General features: G+C 42.8%; 1 pseudogene; it reads left to right on the top strand.

Moving 5' to 3' along the window:
* The first annotated feature begins 382 nt into the window (after positions 1 to 382).
* LOC147624458 (E3 ubiquitin-protein ligase XB3-like) lies at positions 383 to 1,304 on the top strand (annotated as a pseudogene).
* Positions 1,305 to 8,503: the final 7,199 nt, after the last annotated feature.

The following is an 8,503-nucleotide window of genomic DNA, read 5'->3' as shown; positions in this document are numbered from 1 at the left end:
TTTGTATTTGGCACACATTTGTTCATTCTAATCTAGTGAGTTTGTGTGCTCTCAAGCTTCTCTATCTTGTGTGTGCATTGTTGCAACCCTAACCCTAATTCTAACATGGCATCAGAGCCCATGTTGTGACCTTGGAAGCTAAGACCTCAACCAAAGTGTGGCTTGAGGGGGGGTCTTGGAGATGTAATCCACACTTCTAGAGAGAACCAGCTCATGTGGTGAGACTGGGTTTGAATCTTGGCAAGTTGAGGTTTTTACAAATTGGATTACTGGAGGTCACCTAACACCTTAAGGTTTTGGGGTCTGGATGGCTAGACCAATTTGCGGAACACCTCAATTAAGCGTGCTTGTGTAAGAACACAACTGGGATGGGTGAGGATCCATGTTTTTGACAACCCCCCTGTTTGCCACCTCAACCCCCCCTTACTTCACTCCTCACCGACCCCCCTCTCTCCCCTATGCACCCCTCCACCCCCTCTCTCTCTCTCGCGCCACCCCCCTCTCTCCTCTCCACCATGCAGCTTCCCATGGCCAACCTAATGGGTTTTCGCTACTTTTGGAGAATGGGGCTATGGTGGATGTATTGACTCATCACAAATAGACACCATTAAGGTTTTCTTGCAAGAATAGAAGATATCTTGCATTGAGCTGTTGGTGGAATGGGGAGCTAATGTCCTCATATTTGATGCATCCCGGTTGATGCATCCCGGGGGAGGACTTGCATGCATTACACTGCAAAAGTGTGCACCTCCATTGCCTTCAGATAATCTTAAATGTTGCCCAGTTGCATACTGTCACCCAAACTTGGGGCTTTGGGAGTGGAGCTACCCCTTTCCACCTTGCGGCCAGGTCCTGTCATTCAAATGTAGTCCACTTGCTACTAAAGTAATGGGGCCTTGTTTGTGCAACAACAACAAAATTTAGCAGAAGTAGCCTCAGATTTGGGAGCACGCCTTTGCATCTTATGGCTCGAGGTGGGTCATCTGAATGTGTAAAAGAGCTTCTAGCTTGGGGCGTAGATAGGTTGCAGAGAAACTCTCAAGGACGCACTCCTTTCTTCATTGCTATGAAGTACCATAACACAACATGTGTAGCTCTTCTCAACCCTTTGACTGCAGAGCCCTTGGTATGGCCATCTCCATGGAAGTTTATGAGCTAACCCTGAAGCACAAGATCTGTTGGTGGAGGCTGCCTTGGCACATGCTAATGATGCTTGGGAGAAGCGGATCTTTTTTGTTAGTGAGAAGTGGAACTTTTCTGTACTGGCCATGGCCACTTTTCATTTTGTATCTTTGTATGCCTAAACTTCATGCTGAAATTTTTGCTCGGACGAAGTGGCCAGTGATTATTGTTTAGTTGGTTTTGTACTTTTATTGGTGTAAGAGTAACCTTCGTTCTGGATGCTTTGCTCAGGTGATAGACAGTTGTAATACAAGTAGAGATAGCTTGTTGGATGCAAGCAAATGTAGTGGTAATACAGACAAGTAATACAGACGGAGATGGCTTGCTAGATGAAGTTGCCTAGGAGCTAAGTTCAATCATTTTTTTCAGAGTTTGCGTGCTGATGAAGTTGCCCAGGAGCTGAGTTGAATCAATTTTCTTATGTGTGTATCTCTCTCGAAGGTTGCCTGGAAAGATAATCGTTGAGGTATGCCTAAGAGCTCGCTTGCCGGATGTTTTGCCTAGGGTCTAGCTTGCTAGAGACCCACCTGTTTTTTCTATGGCATTCATCGGGACGGTGAATTGAGTAGTAGTTGGGCGACCTATGGATAGGAAGCTAGGTCATCCACAGTCCACCAAGAGCAACTCCTCCCACTATCACTTCCGACCGCCATCACCGCCAGTGCCCTCTGACATCTCCGACCCATCGAGTCCTTTGACTACCAATGGCACCTACAACATGCACAACCAACTCCGAAGGTACTCATAAAGGCAACATTCCTCTCCCTTTCCCAAGGCAGGGCGATATTCTCTTTGAGCACCATCTCCCTTTTTTCGATGCAAGATCTTCCCTCTACACAACATGATGAAGGGTTGGGACTTCGAGGAGGACACCCAAGGAGGAGTTAAGGGGAGCACTCTCTCCCCGCAGTGTAGCACATTCTCTCTTAGATCACAGTCTCTCTTGTATCATTTTTTCCCGCATTTTGGTATACATTGTTATGCTCTTGTGGTGTTTTATCTATCACTCTATGTGTGTGACGTGAGTGAGTGGTTAGTGGTGGGTGTGGTGTGAGTGATTGGCCTGTGGGGATACTGCGGTGCTAGGAGGTGGTCAGAGAACATAGTAGACGGTGTAGAGCATAGGTCTTGCATGTCTAGCTAGTGAGGTCGACTAGTCCTTGGCGGGTATACTTCCCTGAGAGAATCCACACTCCCTTTCCCCCAACCGTAGTGTTGTGTAGGTAGTCCGCGAGTTCCCTAGCGCGAGGACCGGCAGAGCCATCCACAATGAGCAAGACCAAATAATGCATCAGTGTGAGTAGCACACCTCGCACGCGTTGTCGTGCCATGGCACGTCTATGATGTGAAACCGTGCATGTGAGGCTGTCAAATACACATCCAGATGCATGAGGTTATGTGCCATGACGAATCATTATATGATGCCTGAGTATATATGTTCATATTGTAGATAAGGTTCAATAAGATGAGCTGAGGCTGAGCCAGGTTTTGAAGCCTTTGACAGTGTGGTGTGAATTGTGGAGGATTTTTTTTTATGCTTATGGAGAATTTTGGAGCCAGCAGATATCTTGTGCCTTGATAGGACTGGATTTTGCCTGTGACATTAGTACTGAGACAGAGAACTTAATGGTGCATTGGTCGGGATCTTGATCGTATGCTTTAAATGGCAAAATCATATGCACAATAAGGATGCTAAATGGTACTAAGGCATGAGAAAAACCTTTAGAAAGGTTATGGTGTAAAGGTGAAAAGGAGTTTGATTATATATATATATATATATATGGTCAACACTCCATATCAATGGGAAAAAGGGAAAATAATAGGTGCATTGAAGGCTTTAACCTTAATGCTAAGGTTATGCTTTGTAACCTTAGTGCTAAGGTTAACAAAGCTTTTGGTGAATTTTCTAGAAAGCGTGGAAACGAAAATGCGCAGCCTTTCCTTATGGCATGCACAGCTGGCAGAACGTGGTGGGGGGGGCTACCGAGATCGCCGCGGGAAAAGGGAGAAAAGGACCGGAAAGAAACGTCGATTGCAGAGGAGGAAAAAAATTATGCAGCGTTGAAGTTCAGCGTCGAATCAACCAGAGAATTTAACTCTTTGAATATAATATCTGCTTATGCTTTGTAGGTGCTAGAATTAGAGAGTAATTCTAGAGCTACTCAATGATGTAATTATTGGGAAAATCATTTTCAAACCCGTCTGCAGCGAAGCTTCTCCACTTGAATTTCCCTCGCATAATCGGCGAGCTGTAAATGTTTGGAAAAACAAATTAGAAGATCCACGTGTGCAAATCGTAAGTGGAGTTTTCTTTTTGTTATTTATTCTCTTAAACTTGCTCTATGTGAATGGAGAAAATCGAATGTTTGAAACATCAAAAAGAAAATGGAAATGAATAGTGAGACCATGGGGAAAAGGCTAAAGAATTTGGAGCTCGGTGATTGGTGAAAAATGCATTGAAGCTGAGGGAAATTTACCTTACTTTCTTCTCATATGGATTTGAAAATTATGAGTATGTCAAAGCTATGTCAAATGCAAAATTTTGCTTGTGAGATGTTAGGATATTAAGGCAGGTTTTCAGGTGATAAAGGATATCTCGAAATAATGGTTTTGAGGGCACTGGATGTAACACATGTATACTGGAAAAATTAGAAAGCTTTATTATGCCCACATGAAAATGGTTCAAAGGATTTCATGCAAATCTGTACATTCAGCTGAATGAATTCAAGGATGTATTGAGGGAAGAGGACACATGTATTTATCAATGGAAATAATGATGTTCAATACTCCTTGGGGAATCTTGTACGGGAAATACCTTGTGGGATTTGACATTCACTCTCACAGCTAAAAGTTTCGTACTTTCCCGGCTATACCGTCCACGTCACGACAGCTTTGGTGAACCCGACGTGAAACTGCTGGGGTGAGAGTGTAGTGAAACATACAGGGAAGCTATGGCTGAGAATTCTGAGGGCCAGGGGGTTCATTTTGACCCCGGAGTTATGCAGATGTTCCAAATGTTTTCCATGTACATGCAACAGCAACAAGCTGCTGAGAGGGGACAGATTTCCATGACCAAAGCCTTACAATCAATTGTGAAAAAGGTAGATCAATTTGATGGGAAGGACATTACAAAGTATCTGCGCAATTATATAAAGGAGATGGAGCTAAATAGGGTGACCGAGGAGGATATGGTTCGAAGTTTCGAGTTGGTATGCGTTCCTGAAATAAGAGAGCGCATAAAAGGATTGCAGACAGCACAGGGTGGCAGAAATTGGGAAGAATTCAAGCTTGCCTTAAAAGATGAATACTTCATGGAGGATTCTGAGCGAGTGACCAAACGAACTTTTTTGGAATGGGTCACAAAACCTAAAATGGGAATTTCTGCCACGGAATTGTTAAGGGAGTTTGAGAAGCGTTATGCCCAGTTGTCAAGGATAGAGCGTGCAACTTTGGACAGAGAAAAGACAGAGCTCTTCTTGCAGGCAGCTGGGAAAGATCTCCAGGAGACATTGGAAATCCTCCTTGAGGATAAAAATACAGAGCAAGGATTAAAGAGTGACTGGAATGATGTTGAGGATGCAGTCACTATGTTAGCAAAGCGGCAGCGGAGGAGGGATAAAATGGTGATGGGCTCTGCAACCCCCATAGCTGCTGTTACCCCTGAGAATTTATCCAAGCCAGTAGCTACAATTCCTAAGATAGATGGGCCGATGGATGAGCTTATCAAGGGTATGCGTGATTTAAAATTGAAGATGTCCAGAATCGAAGAAAAAGGTCTACCATTGGGGCAGGTTTCTATGCAAAGGCCTCAAATCAGAGAAGGGTTTACATATAGATGCATATGGTGTGATGACCCAGAGCATGCAAAGAAGGATTGTACCAGCTATAAAGAAGCTCTTAAAAATCAACTTGTGTTCTTCAAAGATGGGAAAATCCATCTTACAGAGACTGGTCTTCCATTGAGTACAAACTTTGGGAAAGGAGGGATGAAAAAGCTGGTAGAAGATATGGCTGCTAGTCATGCCATTTCTATGGTTGAGGCAGCAACCTATGGATTAAAGATTGGTCAACAAAAGTAGGGATTTGAGAATGATGAGGATTATGAGAATGAGAATTTTTGGTCGTCAACAATGGAATTAATTGCATCAAAGAAAGTGTCAAAGCAAGCTTTGCATGAGGCAGGTGATTGTATACGCCTCGAGACTGGCTGGGAGGAGCCTGTGGATTCTTTATCCATTCATGCCTATATTGCCAAATGTCAAAATAATGAGGCACAGGTAGAGGAGAAACGTAAAAGGGAAAATGAGGAAGGAGGGCCATCAAAAAGAGTTACACGTGGAAGTGAAAAGAAGGATCCTGGGCCATCACATATGCCTCCACAGCAAAGCAGACCTCTACATGATGTTTCAATGGAAGAAGTGCCAGCAAAAATGAAGGAGAAAGGTAAAGGGAAAAGTCCACTCTACAAGCTTCAATCTGATATTGAAGTTGCAACAGATCTCAAAAAGGTGCTTGAAGAGAGAATTCTAAACAGCAGGGTGGAATTCACACTAGGGGAAGTCTTGGGGATTGCAAAGAAAGAATTTCATGATGAGATAATTGATATTATACGAAGAAAAAGGCAGTCCATAATTGAATCTATTCCATCACAAGGGGAAGCAAGCACTTCCAAGACTCATGGTGTACAAGTACAGGAAAAGGAAGAGAGAGAAAATGTGGTGGAATGTAATCACTCTGCTGATGGGGCACGACAAGTGCGTTTTGTGGAAGAAGATGATGAAAAAGAAGTTCTTACAAAGAGTCATTACTCCAGGAGCCATTGGGCAAGAGCCACCACTGAAACCCTTGTCAAGATAGGTGATTTGGAAGAGCCATATGTCGCTCTAATTGATCATGGGTCTGAAATAAATCTTATGGCTAAAAATCTCTACAACAAATGTAAGTGGCCAATGGATGTGGATCATGGGTGGATGATTAAAGCAGCTAATAATTCATCTGGAGAGCTTTATGCAGCATGTCCAAATGTAAGGGTAACTATAGGGGATGTGAAGGATGATCAGAATTTTTTTGTTCAGGAAATGTCATCGTATCCCCTCATTCTTGGGCAACCCTACATTACAGCTGTAAGGATGGAAACAAAGGTTTTGGATGATGGTTCAGCTTATGCAAGAATAAGGAGTAAAGATGGCAAAAAGGCTGTTCAGTTTTTGACAGTTTGCATTAATCATGAAAGGAATCGTGAATCTCTTAGGGCACAGTCACTCCCAAAGATAAACAGAGAGTTTATGAATTACAGGGAGATGAGGGATTTTGGCCAGGTGCCATTGTAAAGCGGGATTCCAATGGTACAAGGGGAAATGAGTTCTCGCAGGACTCAATCAATGTAAATAGTTTTTCAGCAAATTTTCAGGGATTCTCCAGCTATGGGTCACTGGTTTTTGTAAAAAGCAAGGATTTAAAGCGTGGCATGCAAAAACATATACAAAATGAACAAAAAGGTTTTGAGCAGTGTGGTCTTTTGGAGAAGAATGAGTTTATTTCAGGGGTGCTTGATGAGGTGTCATTTATAGATACTATGGATGTACTTTTTGATATGGGAAGAGCATGCTTACAGGGTGGAAATGAAGTGATAAAGGTGTCATCTGTGGAGATGTATGATATAATCCAGGAATTTGAGGGGGTGGAATGTAAAAACATGAATTGTGAGATGGATGCTCATGTGGATACAAAATACAAAACGGTTGCAAAGAAGGTGAAACCAGTTGCCTTGCCCTTGCCACCAGGAAGCAAGGAGAAGATAGATGAAGCTTCTATGCAGCCAAATCTTAGAGATCCGAAGAAAATTGGGCATAAATTTACTCAAGAAACTCTGAAAGAGCTGAAGATTGGTGAGAGGGATTTTCTGTTGCCAGTTGAAAGGGAATGCTTTGAGGAGATGCTTGTAAAACATGGGAAAGCTTTTGCCTTTCAGCCGCATGAGATTGGTTGTGTTGATCCAAGTGTAACAGCACCAATGGTGATCTTTACTGTTCCACATGTGCCCTGGAACCTGCGGCCAATTCCAGTACCAAAGGCTCTCTTGCCAAAGTTGATGGAATTACTAAAGGAAAAGATCAGAATGGGAATCTTGGAGCCTTCATGTGCCCCATATTCCAACAGATGGTTTACTGTACCAAAGAAAAATGGGACATTGCGCTTTATTCAAGACATGCAACCTGTAAACAAAGTCACAATCAGGAATGTGGGAGCAGGTCCAATTGTGGATGAGTTTGCAGAAGCATTTGCAGGGAAAGCTATATACTCTATGGGTGATTTGTATTCGGGATATGATCAGTTCCAGCTGGATATGCAAAGCAGGGACTTGACCACAATGAAAACTCCTTTGGGATTAGTAAGGATGTGTACCTTACCACAGGGAGCCACTAACTCAGTGGCACATATGATGAATGGAATGAATAAAGTCTTACGGGACTTCATACCACAAAAAACTATGCCATTTTTGGATGATGTGCCAATAAAGGGCTGTGAGGAGAAAGACAAAGATGGGAATTTGGATTCAAAAGGGTGCCGCAAGTTTGTGGCAGATCATATAAAGGATTGTGACATGATTCTATCCAGGCTTGAAGAAGTGAATCTTACTTTATCTGGGCAGAAATCAGTGTTTGGGGTTGGTGAAGTGCTAATAGTGGGACATCTTTGTAGTACTAGTGGACGCCGTCCTTGTCCAGCCAAGATAGACGCAATACAAAGAATGAAGGAAATATGCATTAATGTTACAGAGCTGAGGAGATTTCTTGGAGCATGCGTCTTTTATGTTATTTGGATCCCACACTATGCACATGTAGCAGATCCTCTTTATCAGCTTTTGAGGAAAAATCAAAAATTTTTGTGGAGTGCAGTACATATTAAAGCTATACGGAAGCTGAAATATTTGCTCCAATCATCACCCATTTTGAGAAAGGCAGATTATGAGTGTGGCAGGCCTGTGATTGTTACAGTTGATACTAGTCCTACTGGGATTGGATGGGCAGTAGGACAAGATGATGAGGATGATCATAGGTATGTAATTAGATTTGGAGCAAAGGTATTAAGCTTTCGGCAGTGAAAGTATCCACAGATCAAGAGAGAATTATGGGGGATAGTCACTGCTCTAAAATGTGAAAAAGAATATCTTATTGGGGCATCTGTACTTGTGGAGACTGATTGCTTGCCACTTCTTGGGATGATAGCAAGTTGTACCACTCCAGATATTGCTATGCTTAGGTGGATTGCTTATATCAAGTCACTAAATCCTGAGTTTGAGCATATTGCGGGAAAAGAT

This window comes from Cibotium barometz, chromosome 25 (genome assembly GCF_041138505.1).
Source record: "Cibotium barometz isolate CiBa-2024 chromosome 25, ASM4113850v1, whole genome shotgun sequence".
In the NCBI taxonomy this organism is placed as follows: domain Eukaryota; kingdom Viridiplantae; phylum Streptophyta; class Polypodiopsida; order Cyatheales; family Cibotiaceae; genus Cibotium; species Cibotium barometz.
The sequence above is the reverse complement of the archived record's forward strand: the minus strand, read 5'-3'. Positions and strand labels throughout refer to the sequence as shown.